Source organism: Thrips palmi, unplaced genomic scaffold (genome assembly GCF_012932325.1).
Source record: "Thrips palmi isolate BJ-2018 unplaced genomic scaffold, TpBJ-2018v1 HiC_scaffold_16, whole genome shotgun sequence".
Lineage (NCBI taxonomy): Eukaryota > Metazoa > Arthropoda > Insecta > Thysanoptera > Thripidae > Thrips > Thrips palmi.
This window is the reverse complement of record NW_023144625.1, coordinates 12,017,034-12,032,855: the sequence shown is the minus strand read 5'-3', so window position 1 is coordinate 12,032,855 and position 15,822 is coordinate 12,017,034. Positions and strand designations below refer to the sequence as shown.

The window sequence follows — 15,822 nt, the reverse complement described above, 5'->3', positions numbered from 1 at the left end:
GTCGACAAATTTTAGTGACGGAATCTTGATATCAGCCCTACTTTTTTTAAAACACACCTAAAAGCTTGAAAAAAGGGAAAAAAATCACTTTCTTTTAAATGTTAAAATTTGAAAACTGATATCTCAGGACAGAAGTTAAATTTGATAATTCCGTCACTAAAATCTCTTCTATACATCTTTAGGATAACCCAAAAAAATTTTCAAGACTTTCCGTTCCAATGAAAGACGCAGGAAGATTTTTCCCCAACGCTCCAAAAAACACTAAAAAGCCACTTTTCTCAGAGACCGTTCAACATTTTGGATTGAATTTTGTTTTGGGAACTCACCATAATGAACCTAATAATTAAGCAAAGTTTCAACTTTCTGGGACTATTTTGAAGCCTACTTGAAAGTTTCACCAGGGTCCCCCCTTAATTGGAAAATTAAATTCGCCGCCGCGATTTCTCATACCGAGTACTGGTGGCGGTGTGGCGGCGGGCGGGTGAAGAAAGAGAAGGTCGTCCGTCGGCCCTCGGTCCGGGGCGGGGCGGGGCGGGGCGGGGCGGGGCGGGGCGGGGCGGGCTATTCCCCGGCCGTTAACGCCGGGACCAACTTTGGCGAACAACTTTGCCTGCTCGAAACGCGAAACGCGCCGGGCGAGGCGAGCTTTGAACCCGGGGACCCGGCTCACGGTGCACTGCGCGGGCCGTCGGACCGCCGGGCCGTCGGGGGCTTTGGCCGTGGCGGCGACGAGGTGGCGGGCTGGCGGCCTTTTGGCCTGACGGGGCGGCGCGAACGCCAAGCCCTCTGATTGCGCCACAATGAAGTCTCAAAGGAGTGTCCGGGCCGGGGCCTCGGCCGGGGCCTCGGCCGGGGCCGATGATGCCGCCCGCCCGGCCCGCGGCCTTTGATGGGCTCCTCCGGGAAGCACGCGGGAAATGTGGTCCATAGAGCGCCGAGATGAAGGGACCGAGAGTGTCCTAATTGGTGGAGCGGTCTGGCCGGATCGGCTCCACTGCTGCCGTCTGCACTCGTGCGACAGACGGAGAGATCAAATGCCAGCCCCCCTCCGCCCCTCTCTCTCCGTCTCTCTAGTGCACGCTTCACTTTATATGATGGAACGCGGCCCCCGCCCCGTCTTTCGCCACAGTCCAACAACAGGGATATTTACGCTTATGCAAAGGGCCCCGGGAAGACGAGATAGCGCGGCAGGGAGGGGGAGGGGGCAGAGATATAAATTGGCCGGCGTGCAGTGATATGTTGGCAGCGAGGCAGAAGGCGGCCAGTAACAAACTTAATAAAATGCAGGCCCCGCGCTCCGCGTCGTGCGTGGCGCCCCGCCTTGCACTGCGCTGTGCTGCGCTGCCCGCCGCGAGGGATGGACGCAATACAACACGCGGCGCGATTCCTTTCGGACCATAAAACGTGGACGCTTTTCATTAGGGACGGTCGGACGGAGCCGGCAGGCAGGGCGACGCGGCGGCCAGGCAGGCAGGCAGGCAGCCAGGCAGGTGCTGTCCCCATGAGAAACGGCGTGGAGATACCCGGCAAGGGGTTGGAGCGGAGCGGCGCGCCGCGGTGGCTGCTGCAGAGTTGCTGCCGCGCGCTCGACCGAGCCAAACTTTGGCCCGCCCTCTAAGAAGAGAAGAGAAAGTGATTTTTTCGCTTTCGCTTTTATTACTTGTCGCTTGCTCCCTGCCTCCCTCCCTCCCTCCGCCAGCGCCGCTCGGCGTGACGCGGACTCCATCTCTGCCCTGGCTGGCTGCGACACTGGCTGCCCCACCCACCCCCTCCCCGCATGCATGCCGCCACACGTGGCGCTGAACGTGATGGATACATTCCACGTAGTCGTCCACAGTGGAGGCGCACGCTGGGCGGAAGCGAGTTCAGATAAATTTGAATCATTGGCGCCGGAAATGACTGTGCGATTCGCGCCGCCGCTCCGCCGGGGAGGACGGCCAAGGCGCCGCCGTGTCGCCATAAATAAGTGGAATGTTAATAACTCTCGGGCTGGCACTTTAATTAACAATAATTTATTTGGCGCGCTAGTCCGGCCGAATCTAATTTAATTGGCCGACTGTCGCCGTGACGCGACGGCGACGCCGACCCGACTGAGTCGAATGCAGGAGCGACTCCGGTTTCAATGCTCGGCGTGTTAATGAATCCATCAAGAGGATGGGGTCGGGGTTGGGGTTGGGGTCGGGCCGATCGGGTAGGACAAGTGGCCCCCGGGGATGCAGCCAGCGGCCTGTCCTGCGAGGCGGCCTGTTTTCGGCCGTGTACCTGTTCGGCCCGCTGCCTGCTTGCCTCTGGCTCTGCTACGCGTCGCTTCGCGTTGCTACGTCGCTACCGACTGCGAAATCAGCGTCCCGAAATATGATTCCCACTGGCCGCTGCCGGCCGCATGGCGCCCGACACGAAGCGCTATGCAAATGAGTCAGTCTTTCTCGCACCAGACGCGGCGCGGCGGGGTCCAACGGGTCCTAACGGCCAGGCCCGGAAGGGTTCGGGGGCGGTCCGGGGGCGGTCCGGGGGCGGCATGGTGTTGCTCAGGTTCGGCCGTCGGGGCGGTGGCGGTCCACGGACGGCACGGTCGGGACACGTCCCCGGGAGAAGCAATCATGGAGAGGGACGCACCTCCATCCCTCAGGATCCCTCAGGGTGCTTTCGGACAACGAACGGCGAGGGCCGAGGGTGCCTGGCTGGCAGCCCGGCCGGCGCGGGGGGCATGCAAGTTCATTTGGTGACGAGTTGTTGTCTGGGGGCGGCGCCGGCCGGGGGTGGCTCGGTGGCACTCTGGCTGCCGCCCCGCCGCCCCGCCCGGAGTTGCAGCGCTTGTTTGGCCCTGGAGACTGGCGGCGTGGCGCGGCGTGGCGCCGGCGACGTGCAGTAGTAGTTCGTGCACGTGTTTACTCTCGCTTTCGGGCTTCGGGCCGCGGAAACAACTAGGCGGCGAAACAAAGCGGCGAGGAGTCGGAATGGCGCCGTATTTCATCGGCAGTCGTTGGTACTTTGGCTGGCCCGGCTTTATTAGCGACCATGCGTCTCGTCTCGGCAATCCTCCTTCCCATTGGCCGGAATGAAATAGGTTCAATGCAGCGGAAAGAGGGCCGTTGGCCGTTCGAGATTCGGGGATGGCGGGATGGCCTGCTTAATTCGGGCCAAGTCCCCCCGGCCGCAGCGTGGCACAGTGCGGCCCAGCCAGGCCCTTGGAGGCTTGGCGGACAGCCAGAAGGGCTAAGACTGTAAACACGCAGCCCCCACAATCGCCAGCCCGCATCTCATTCCTCGCCGTTCCTCGCGCTCCCGGCGGCCTGCGTGTCCCGCGTGTCCTGCGTGTCTGCGCGGCCGCGCAGGGACCTCCCGAAGCTCAGCCTAATGGTGTGGACCACCTTGGCGAGGGCCATGGTGGGGCTGGAGTCTGGAGGGCGCCCCGCCCCGCCCCGCCCCGCCCCGCCCCGCCTCGCACGCCAGAATACAGAGAGGGTGTGTTGAGCGGGGACCTACCTTAACACAGGGGTCGCCACCCCCACCCCCACTGTCACCCCCACCCCCTCCCCGCAGTCATTTATTCAGCTCAGACTCGCGGCTCTGGCCCGTCGCTCTGTCTCTCTCGCACCCACACGGGACGCCCCAAGAGTGCGAGTGAGAGAGCCCTCGGGGTGTTTGTGCACGGGGCAACTTGGTGGCGCGTTGGGGCCAACGAGCTCCGGATGGAGTCGCACGCACTGCGCACTCTGCGCATGCATACCAACCAGCCAGCAAAATGATGAACCTTGATCCGCGGCGAAGAGTGCCGGCATTAAAACGCACTCTACACTCACACAGAAGCACCCACCACGAAGACGCCCTGCCCGGTGCTTCGTCTCTCTCTCTCTCTCTCTCTCTCTCTCTCTCTCTCTCGCACTCACGGGGCTTGCCGTAGGGCCGGCTGCAGCCCCTCGTTGTCCATTTGACTGACCCCGACCCCACCGGGCTGTGGCGGGCTGTCGTCTGCAGCGGCGGTGCAAGGTCCGGTATAAATGACTCGGCGAACCTGCGCCATCCCTCCTCCATAGCGTCTCTCTCGCACGGCCTCGGGGACGCCCTACGCGTGCGACGGAGACAGAGCGACGGAAGGATCCTGAGGGTCGGGCCGTCCTCACGACATTGTAGCTCCGCAGGCTGCAACCAGCGCACCGCAGCGCACGCATCATTGGGCCGAATGTTTTCCTCTGGCTGGCCCGACGGGCTGCCTCGCTTTTACGACGCCCGGTCGATCTTACCGAAAGCAAGCCGAAAGTCTCTCTGTAATTGTGCGTCGCTGGCAGTCGCTGGCGTCGGAAGCAGGGCGGGCGGTGCGGTGCGCGGGGAGGGCTGGCACACTGTCGTCCGACTTGGGCAAGAAGAATCGGCGCGGCGCTACTCCGCGCGGGGCGACGCGGGGCGCCTCGACCCTCGCGGGGGGTATTCCCGTGCGGCCCGCGCGATGAGGTGGAAACGGCGATAAGGGCGACGGCGCGGTGCTCTGCATTGTTGCATTGTCTCTCTCTCGCACCCGTGGGGTGAACCGCAGGGGTGCGAGAGAGACGCAGCGACCAAGTCAGCCTGCCGGCGGCTGGTGCACTGGTAGCGCCGTGGAGGTAGGCAGTCGGCGAGCGCCTCGGGCACGGCGGCCCACCGGGATGCATACCCGCCAGGCGCTCCCCGCCGCCGCGCCGCCGCGCTGCAGCCTCGCAGACGGTGTTGGCGGAGACACCTTTCCGGTGTTTGCATTGTGCAGCCAGTTCATTGTCTCGACTCCAGGCTGGAGCCTCTGCAGCGGGCTGGAGCGGGCTGGGGGCAGGTCGAAAGTTGTGCGCAGTGGTGTTGGAGTAGGTCGCGCGGTGCTGCCGGGGCTGCCGACCCAACGAACCAGCCCTCAGGCCAGCCCTCCGACCAGGACCAATGCGGAGAGCGCTTCGGGACGGCGACACGACGGCGCCAGAGCCATCCTGGGCGGTCGCTGCCATCATCCGGTTTAGAGAGTCTAGTTTGGAGCATCTCGCAAGAAGGCCTTCGTGCGACTGGAGGGGCCGATGGAGGAACATCGCGGAGGTCGGTGCGTGCGCACGTTCGCCCCATGACGCACGCGCACTTCTTGGCGGGCGAGGGGGAAAGTCCACAACACACAAACGCTCGCGCGCGCGCACACACACTCACACATTTGCATGCCGTGCACCTGTGTGTCGCCGAACGGGGCGAAATTGGCGCGCGGGAAAAAAAAGAGAGTCAAAAAGACGAGAATGCGAGTTTCCGCGCCGCTTCGCCGCCTCGCCGCTTCCCTGCAGGGCCGCCCTGACCCGTCGCCGCCGCCCTAACCCCTTCCTCGTCGCGCCACCTCCAAAAATTGGCAAAGTTTTCCCGAGTGGGATTAGGTCCTTTAATGGCGCCGGCCCGGCCCACTGAGAGTCGCTTTCGTCGCTCTGTCTCTCTCGCACTCGCGGGGCGTGCCGTGTAGGCGCGAGAGAGACAGAGCGACGAAGGCTGCAGGCCCGGCCCGGGAAGAGAAGGGAGGTACCGATCCGACAAGGAGAAGCGCTGCCCTTTTAATTTGGCCGCCGTGAAAGTGAGGGGGGATTTGGATTTTTGTCCGGAGTGACGGCGCGCTGCGACGCGCTGCGATAGCCGGCCTCGACTAGGGGGCAAAGCGAAAGCCGGTTTTGATAAGGCACGACACTGGCGGCCCCCGAACGGGCGAAGCGGGGAGGGGCGGCCCAAACTTGAGGCAGTTGGATTAGGTCCTCGGTTGGCTTTGAGTGATATACACGGGCAAGCAGTTTCGATTAGTAGATATTAGAGGGGGCGGGGCCAAAAAATAAAATATGAATCGATACGGATGTTGATGTCGGAAACAAGGTCTTTCTTTACAACATTTTTATTCCTGCTGATGTTTTTTGTACATGCCGGTTTCCGAACGGCGCCGGGCGCACTGAACCCGGTCTGCACTTTAAACGTCGCGGCGGTGCCGAGGCGGTGCAGCGGCGCTTCCGGTCCCCGGGTGGGGGGACTTCCGGTGGTTGCCTCGCCTCAGGTGAGGCTGCGCACAGTCGCTGCTGTCGGTTTACTCTCGGTAATCCTCTTACCAGCCAGCAAAGCCCTGTGCCTGCAGTGATTGGAACACCACACACACGCGCGCCCACACACACAGACGTACGCGACTCGAGCAAACCGCAAACCCGACACGGGCGGCGAGATTATGGCTTTTGGATTGATAATAAGAGTCACCTCAGAGCGATTGACTTCCTCTCCGACGACGTGGAGTGAACGGAATGGCCCGCCGCGAGGCTTCCCGCTTCGCGTCTCTCGTTTTATCTCTGTTTTTCTCCACCGCCGTCAGACGCGACCGGACAGTTGGACGGAGCGGTTGTCGATACGGACACAGTGACAGGGCGGTCGGACCCTCTGCGCGATGGGGGCGGCCTGCTTTCGTATGCAAGAGGCGATGTCCGTCGGGCCGCCGGCCTTGAGGTAGTCTGGAGAAGCCTGGAGAAACCTGGAGAGGCCTGGAGCAGCCTGGAGCAGGCTAGAGCAGCCTGGAGAAGCCTGGATAAGCCTAGAGCAGCCTGGAAAGGCCTGGAAAGGCCTGGAGAAGCCTGGAGAGGCCTACTCATAGAGAGGCCTGAAGAAGCCTGGGGAGGCCTGGAGCAGCCTGGAAAGGCTTGGAGAAGCCTCCAGCTCGCCGAACAGGAATGTCGGCCATGCCTCCGCTCTTTAATTGGCCGCGCTTTTTAAATTCCTGTGATCCGGTCCGGCGGTCGGGCCCCGGCCTCGGTCTCGGCTCGCGGCCAGTGGAGTGGGCGAATCCCAACCCGACCCGTCCGTCCGCGTCCCTGCCCTGCCCGATCCCCAGGGACCCTTGCGAAATAATACGGGCCGTTTTCAGGGCGGGAAATTTGCCTGGAACGGGGATTTAATTAAGATGGGGAGAGCACCGCAGAGGGCGCGGCAAGTTTTGCGGAAACTTTGGCAATGTTGTTTGACGAGGGCGTCACGGAGCTGTTCCGTGCGAGCTGCGAGCGGAACATGGCGCAATCAGAGCCCCGGCCCGCGCAGCCTGAGCAGCCAGCGGGCCGGCGTGGCTTTTTCGCGGCCTGGCTCCGCGCGGCCCCCGCCTCTCCGCCACTAAGAGACGGAAAAGTTAGCCTTGTATCCTTGACTGGTTGACGCGCGGGGCTACACATCAGAGAGGGCTCCGACTTGAATTCGGCCCGAATCCACCCACCCAGCAGCAGGCTCCAGCCGCTGCCTCCTCTCTCCGTCGCCGCGTGGCGGTGCGAGAGAGACAGAGGCAGCATTTGGAATCAGCCCTGCGACTCAATGGCGCAACTTGAGCCGAGTCGGCCCGACTCCGTGAGTGGTGAACTCTGTCTCTTAACATATCAAAGAGGCCTAATGGAGGCTGGACTGCCGTGAGGCCTGTAAGCGCCTTGGTGCCGCGAGGGCCGTGAGGCGGGCTGACCGAACCCTTGCGACCGCCACCCACCGCCACGCCGCCGCCCTGGGCGTCATCCACTTGCAACTTGGCAAACGACTGCCGCCGAACGGCTCGCGAGCCAATTAGAAATTACTTGCCCTTCTTTGCCGGAGCCGCCCCGCCCCTCCATTCCGAACAATTAGCACGTAAGCTCATTGCAATATGCCTCTGGATCGGGCCGCCGCTGCTAGTCCCCGGCGCCCTCAAGCTCACAGGCCGCGCTGCCGGTTACTCACGACCGCGTTCTTTCAAAGGCGCGCCTCGACAAAGCCTGGCAGGGCAGCCGGCCGGGGGAGCAAGGCATCAAACGGCACGATTGGCCACCGCGATGTACAGTGTACACGCGCGCCGAAATGAAAGGGTAGATTCTTGATGAAAATTTGTAGGCAGCGGCACGCTGTGCGTACGTGTGTGTGTGTGTGCGCGTGTGTGTGTGCCCGCATTGTTTAAGAGTGCCTCTTTTTGCGCGCCCGCCTGTCGCGTTCAACCTGTTTCGTTAGGCTGCTCCCACGGCCCCCGGAAAGCCTCCCCCTTTTTTCCGGAGAGATCCACTCCTCTGAGAGGAGAGGGGCGTCAGTGAGTCAAGCGAGGTTCGAGCCGCCAGCACTGCCAGCAGCCTCCTGTCGGTGTTCTTTTTCGCCGAGCCAAGTCGCGCGGCATCGCCGTGACAGTCCCGAACCGAAGGCAGGGAGGCGCGGCAGGCGGCACGGTGGCGGCGGTCCCGGCGACAATGGCCTCCGCTTCCACTTTCCACTTGACTCTTCGTTAAGTTTGGCCCGGCAATACTGGTAAACAACAACGGGCTTAATGCAGATCGAAACAACGCAATGCTCCTCTTCGTTATGCTCGCTATTTGTCACGGCTCCCCTCCCGGGTGGCTACACTGTAGGGCCCGCCGCCCCGCAGTATGAAATGGTCCGGGGCTCAAGCTTCGGGCCTTGGAGCCTTCGGCCTTCGGGGCGACGCGGCGGGGGAGGTGACCTCGCCTCGGTTGTGACGACCACGCCTCGCCTTCCATCAAGCAGCCTCATCTGGCAATCGAGCGACACTCCCACTCCCTTTCCGGTGGCGAAGCAGGCGAAGCGCTTTCAATTGCAAAACCAGCCGAGTTAATGCAGTGCCTTTGTTCGTTTTCGGGGGGGATGTTTTTCGCTGCCGTGTCGCCCGGAGTAAACAAGGCGGCGCCGCACTGCGCAGCACGACGGACGGGAAGGGTGAAAAGTACGGCGACGAAATATGAAAAGAAAGTCCCTAGCTCCGCAGACCGCGCCGGCCGCGCAGGGGGACACGTGGGACGCTGCAAAGCTCAAAGGAGGTGGGCTGTCTGGAGGGCCCCGTCTTCTTGTTGAGTAATGAGCTGAGCCACGTGCTTGTTGACCTCCCCCCGCCCCCCTCGCGCACCTGCCACCGCGCGGCCGCCCCCTGGTTAGGCATTCATTCGTCTCCGAGATGAGTCATGAGGCAGTCATGAGGCAGTCTGCCTAGTCATGAGACAGACGGCGGTCCTCAGTGGCACCGACTTTGCGGCTCCACGAATTTGGAATGAAGAATGGCCTGGGTCTCCCCCCCCCCCTCCCCCCCCAGTGTGCCCGCGCACAATCGGGCGGCGAGACGCACTCGATGGCGTGTTCGCTCGATGCGGTCGGAAGTGCGTTTGTAGTGGGGCTCGGCCTCCTCGGCCTTGTCAGCGCGGCATTGTCTGCTCTCTGCCCTCGTCGGCCACCTCCGCCTGCCGCCCTGCCGGCCGGGACGCTCGTCATATTTGCCTTCCGCGGCTTTTGTCTGACTCCCCCGACGATCGGGGAGGCAGCCGCGAGTCGATGACTCTCGCCGTCGTGCGAGCGACCGTCTCCGCGGCCACACATTTTCGTGTCGTTTGAAGAAAGCGGAACAGCGCGCACGATCCGAGACCCCGCATCATCGGCACCTTTGCCGATCATCGTGGACACCGTGAAACCAAAACCCGGAGCCGGTGTACCCTGACCTCGCCTTCCGCGACCCGCAAGAAAAGCGCGGTCCGTGGGGCAAAACTACGCGCGGCTTCTCATCGCCCCGGGAATGCCATTCAAATCCCGTTTGCGGATCATTTCGGAGGATTCCCCGCATTCCGGCCGGGCGGGGGGGCCTCTGCCTCTGCTCTGCAGCGCCCGAGGCCCGCCCGCCGTTATTCCAGGGCGAGGCCCGACGAGGGAAATGTTTCTATTGTGCGGCTGATGATTGCATTTCTGATTCCAGGTGATGGTCCGGTGGAGTCAGTAACTGGTAAGAAAGGCCTTCTTCTTCGTTTCTTCCTGCTACAATTAGTCGGCGATTGTCGAGTCGGGATTAGCCGATTGTCGGGCAAACTGCAGACGTTCGGCGCTAACGAACCTTCCGCGATTCGAGTTAAAGCGCGGTTGGCCAGACTGGCAGCGCAGAGCGGCGCAGAGTGGGAGTGGATCATCCCTGTATTAAAGATCAGCCCCGTCCCTCATCAATGATTCGCCGTCGTGATGATCACCCCGGAGGCCCCCTTTGTGTAACGACTCGTTCCAGGGGCTGCCCGTCATGGTTATGGCGAGCAAGTTCCGCCGAGGGCGTAACGCGTAACCGTTTCGGCGGCGGGAACTAGGAGCAGCCCCTCGCGTCGCTAGCGTCGCTCCCAGGAGGCGCTGACGTGCTCTCCGCTCCAGTGATCCGCGCCGCTCCGCCGCTCCCAGTCGGCCGCTTCTATTTGTCGAGCTTTCAGGCCGAAAAGCATCTGTTCCGAAAGGCCGTCCTGGGGAAGAGTCTGTCCGACCTGGCGATGGCCCCGCGTGGCCCCGCGCGGCCGCGCGGTCCGTGAAAGGAACATTATCAAGGCCTTCAGCGGCGCAGCGGCGCGCGCCTTCAGAACAGCGAGCGTAAAAAAAATTCTTGGGCCTTGTGTCGTCTTTTGTGTACGGCCCACAAAAACATTTCAAATTTCCCCGAGTACAGTGTTTTGTAAACGGGCCTGAAAGCCAGGGCCGTCCTGGATACGCGTGGCGTGGAGGCCCCCCATCCCATCAATACGCCGGTGATGAACACCGAGGGGGCGGCATAGAACGGGCTCGTGATTAAATTGGTGCCCGCTTCGGGCCCGGCGAGCACACGAGTGCTCGCACTCCAGGACGGTTTCGTACTTTGCAGCCTCGTGCCGGAGCGTGCGTGTGTTGGTGCGGGGCGTGTATCATGCGCGGTGGACCGGACCGGCCGGCCGGCGGGGGCTCCGAGAGTCGGGTAGCGAGGCCCGTCGGCCTGGGGCTGGGCCTAGGGGATCAGTTTGAGGGCCGCGGGGCTGGCGAGGGCCCCAGCCAGGCCCCAGGGCCCGGGGCCCCGCCGGCCAGTGATCCTTCAGCACATCCACCCCTCAAACAGACGTCAGCGCGGCGGGCGGCGCGGCGGGCGGCGCGGGGCTCGGCCTTGTAACTGAATCCGGTATCCGCCCCGTCCATTCTGACCCTCCGCGCCGCGCCGCCCCGCTCCGCCCACCGCCTGCCTGTCCCCGGTCTGGTCCGCGTCGCTCCGCCGGCCAAATCGCGTTTCCCCGGGATTCCATCATCTCCCTCGATGTGGCGGCGTGGCGCGAGCGCCCGGGGCGCCCCGGCGAGGCCCACTAGGCGAGGCCTGGCGGCTTGGCGAGGCGCTCTGCGGTGGAAACGACGACGCCGTCCTCGGCCGCCGCGTCGCCGCGCTCAGGGTGATGACCGGAGACACTCCGATGCAAAAGTCCGCGCGCCGTCTCCCCGTCTCCCCCTCGCATCCCAGAGGAGCATCAACGGCCGGAGATGCTATCCTTTTTGCCGGGCCCACTGTTTTTCTGCGATCCTTTTTCGCGCGGCCCGCGGAGGCCCGCGGGGGAGGGGGTTGTTTTTAGTTGGAGGCACATGTCGCAGCGCCGGACCGGGGGCGGGGCGGGGCGGGGCGGGGCGCACACATGGGGCAGGGCTTAGCGGTAATCCGGCCGCCTACCTCGGACCACCAACTCCCCCTCCCCCTCCCCCGCCGCCAAGTCGGCTGGTCGATGAATCCCCACGTTATTGGGCATCCGCGGGGATCCCCTTGCTTTATTTTTTGTCATCCCCCATCCGCCTAATGCCCCAGACGGCCACTTCATACGTGACGCGACCCTGGTCCGACCCCGGTCCGACCCCGGCCGGGGGGCCAAGTCGGCCGAGTCCTCCAGGGCCTTGCCGGCCTTGCCGGCCTCGCTGAGACGCTCCTCTGGCCGGGTGGTCCTTCACGGGGAGATGATTTGTGGAGCGTCGTTTCGCCGTCGTCGTCCTGGGTCACCCGCCGGCCGGCCGTAGCCTCGGGGGATTATTTTGTAATCCTGGCCGGCGGCGTCTGGAAGAGGGCTGGCTGGGCTGGCCAGGCCAGGCTGGGCCCTGGGGCATTACGAGGAGCAAGTTTCCGCGTCCGTGTCCTGGAGGACATTAAGCAGGCCGCCTCCTCGTTAGTCCCGGCGCCTCGGGGATGGCGGCGCAAACGGCGTGATGGTGGAACGGCGGAACCACCTGCCGCGGTCGCCAACCGTGTGCAGTGTAGCGGACGCTGAGCACGGCGCACTCCACACGCACTCGGCCGCGCACTGGTGTGTGATTCAGGGGAGCGGTGCGGCGCTCTCTCTGTCTCTCTCGCACGCACAGGGAGCGCGACACGAGTGCGACAGAGACAGAGCGACGAATGGCTCGGCTGCTTGACGGCCACGAGGACCGCGGCCAACAAAGGCCTCGGTAATTTCCCTGTGCGACTCGCGGCCGCAGAGAGCGAGCGGGAAATTTCCCTCCGTGAAGTGTCCTTTTCCTCCGACCCACATACGCGCTCCTATTGGAGGGCGGTGAATTATGGCCGGGATGGCTTGTCCTGCCGCGCCGCCCCTTGCAGCAAGTTTTTCATTTCTTGTGAGCATAGCGACGATAGCAGTCAGGGCCCGCAATACCCTGCGGGGCTGGGGCTGCACTGGTGTGAAATACGGCGGCCGACCCGCCGATCAGTGTAGGCGCGAACCGCAATCAGGCAGTGGCGTGACACGTGTGACTCGTGCACCGCAGCGCGTGCGGCCAGCAAGGGCCGCCATCTGGCCGCTACGGCCTCCTCGAAGGCGACGGCCTCCTCGAAGGCGACGGCCTTCTCGAAGGCGACGGCCTTCTCGAAGGCGACGGCCTCCTCGAAGGCGACGGCCTCCTCGAAGGCGACGGCCTTCTCGAAGGCGACGGCCTTCTCGAAGGCGACGGCCTCGTGGAGGCGGCCAAGGCCCCACGACGTCGCCGCCTCGCCCCTCGACTCCATCTGCAATCCAAAGTTTACTGCACTCTTGCGGCTTAGCAGTGGGGCGCCTAAACCTCGCCCCGCCCGGTGCACCTCGCGGGGCCCGGCTTCGGCTCGCTCCTCGCTCTTAAACCCCCCGCACGGCGAGCCGCGCTTGTAAACGTCCACAGCTCTCGCCCTAATCCGCGCCGTGTCGCCTCTCTCTTTGTCTCTCTCTCCGTCTTCGCTCGTCCCGATTCCGGGAGACCAGTGTCGTGACCTCGTGACCGACGCGTGACTGTGCGCCTGGCGTTGAGCGAGGACTTCGCGGGATTTCGCCTGGCGCTGCCGACAGCCCTCCCTCTGCCGCCAGTTGCAACCGCTAATGGGTCGCTGAATTTTCATCTCAGTGCTCTGACCTCCGCACGGCGAGCCGCGCTTGTAAACGTCCACAGCTCTCGCCCTAATCCGCGCCGTGTCGCCTCTCTCTTTGTCTCTCTCTCCGTCTCTGTCGCTCGTCCCGATTCCGGGGAGCACCAGTGTCGTGACTCGTCGTGACCCGCCGCGTGACTTAGTGCGCTCTGTGCAGTTTGAAGCGAGGACTTTCGCGGGATTTCGCCGTGGGCGCTGCCGACAGTCCCTCCCCTCTGCCGCCAAGTTGCAAACCGCTAAATGGGTCGCTGAATTTTTCATCTCAGTGCTCCCCGCATGGCAGCGCGCCGCGACGCGCGATACCCTCCGCGTTGACGAGTTTGTCATACAAGTTGGCGCTTCTTGAGCTTGTCGATGTAGATCCGCCATCCGCCGCCGCGCCAGACGCGCCAGACGCGACCAAGTTTCCCGGCCGAGTGCAGCGCAGCACTCCTGCTATTGTTTCGGCTGGTGGCGTACGCGCTACGCGCCACGCGGCCCCACACTGACAACACCGCCATCGGTCCCGGCAGCCGTCGGCAGCAAGAACTTGGCCTCGCGCGGGGCGGCCGGGCCGGCTTTCGAGCCACCGGGACGCACTATTTGTCCGCTAACGGGTTCCAGCTGCTGTGAGTGATGGCGCTCCCTGCCGAATCGCCGCCGATTCCTTTTTTTCGGTCCCTCCCCCTTCGGGCCGTCCTGGCCCTCCGGGGCGCGACAACTTCCTTCCCTCTCGCACTGCAGTCGGAGTGCGGCTCGTTAATTAGAGCGGGTAGCCTGTCGTGCCGCACTCGCTGCGAGGAGAGCGAACCGCCGACGTGGTCCTGGATGCCTCGTTCGTCTAGGCCCTGCCGCCCCTAATGGGGCTCATCTCGGGGCCGCCATGATTGGCCGGGCCCTGCAGGGGGTGCAGGCAAGCGCTTGACTCCGCGGGGCTTCGCCGCCAGGCTTCGGATGCCCCAGTCACCAGTACACTGGCGGCGCTGGCGGGGAACGCCCGGGAGGTAGGCCGCGTGCACGCTCGGCTGCGCGCGGGTTGCCTACCGCCACGGCGCGCTCCGCGCAGCATTACCATTACCATTAAGGGCTAGACCACAATTGATCGTATGCCATTTCGGGCCCGACACATGCCCGCCTGCACTGCAAAACGAGACATGGCCGTCCTTACTAAGGTGACACTTTTTCCCGGCGGAGAAGAACCTCAAGCGGCTACGACTCCCACTCGCAGTATGGCCAGTCAGGGTGAAGGAGTACATCCCCCCCGAGGGGGGTATGCAGGCCTCCACCCCGGAACAGCGCCTACGAGCACAACCGGTTCCGGTGCCCCCCTGCTTCGTCCCCTTATCTCGGGGAACAACGGCGTCCTCTTGGTCCAAATATTGATGTATTGAGAAAGGTGTTCTTCGCCCTGCCCCTCTCTTCATGCGACCTGTGTCCTGGCGGGAGCATCCTGCGACCTTGCCGACCGAATAGAAAGCTTCATCCAACCAAACACCCGACCGACTACACCAAATCGCCGTGCTGTGCATGTTGGTCAAGGATCTGCGATCTGGCGGCAAAAGAGACATCCCACTGCTGGCTACCTGTAGAGAGGACCTCCTGTGCGCGGCCCCGTCGCCTCATCACCGCGTCCGTGAAACGAAATCCAATCTCAGGCGTCGATCTTCGGTCGTAAGGGGTCGGGCTGGGAGGTCTTGCCGGTGGTCCTGCTCTTGAACACGGCGTTGGTATTGACGGGTCCGTGTCTTGGGTCACGCTGCAGTCTCCGTCTACAGCATCGCGCGGAAAAGCCTGTGGAGAAGAAGGCCGCCACCAAGGTGTTGCAGACGGCCAGACGGCCGGGCGGCTGCGTGTGTTGGTACGCGCGGGTAACGGCAAAGGGACCACTCGCCAGCGTTGGCAACCGTTCGCCGAATTCACCGCTCCGTCTTAGCAACGCGGTCTGAGACTGCAGCAGAGTGATAAAAACCTGCGGAGGCAAAACAACGAAGTGAGGCGTCCCGCACCGCCGCCGGCGGCCGCCTTGGTGGTGTCGTATTACTGCCGCCACATCCTGGCCAGCACGCTACGCTGAGACAGCGACCTGCTTATCGCTGCGACGCGCCGCGCGGCACCCGGCCGGCCGCGAGCAGACGCTGAACACTGTAAATTAACCGGAGCAACAGAAGGAAAACAGAACTGGAACAGAGCAGAATCCACGGCTGAGGACGTCGATGGTAGGAAATTGACTCGTGGCGCAGCACTGCCGAGCTAGAGCAAGAGAACGAGGTGCAGCCCGAGGCAGACACAGACAAACCCCAAACGAACCAAAACCAAGGGTGACACGGAGGCACTGGGCGGGCGATTGATGCGGGTATTAATTGATGATGCTGATGAGTCGCAGGAGAGGCCGCTACACCTAAACAAGGAACACGGGGAATACCCTGGCCCAGCCCAGCCCGCCCGAGGGACGACACAGAGTCACCTGGAATTCCGTGGTGTGGAGCAGGTGATGCAGGCAGGGAGATCCATTGGCGGCTGATGAGGAATCCGTAGGGAGGCTGCAGCAAGTCGCCCGCTGGGGGTGCGCAGAACTAGGGCCGCGACCTAACCTCACTCTTGAGGCACGCAGGACGCTGGCTGGACACGCGTGAGCGTCGCGCCGCAGCCGGCTTATCGCGCACTGCCTCGAGGCACACAAAGACGCA

General features: G+C 63.4%; 1 protein-coding gene across 1 annotated transcript in view; it reads left to right on the top strand.

Annotated features, from left to right (window-relative positions):
* Window positions 1-15,822, top strand: part of LOC117642894 — a 161,868-nt gene that overhangs the window by 66,465 nt on the left and 79,581 nt on the right. The window contains exon 3 of the mRNA XM_034381518.1: window positions 9,710-9,736. The gene's annotated coding sequence lies outside the window, so the exon portion shown is untranslated. The remainder of the gene's footprint in view (window positions 1-9,709; window positions 9,737-15,822) is intronic.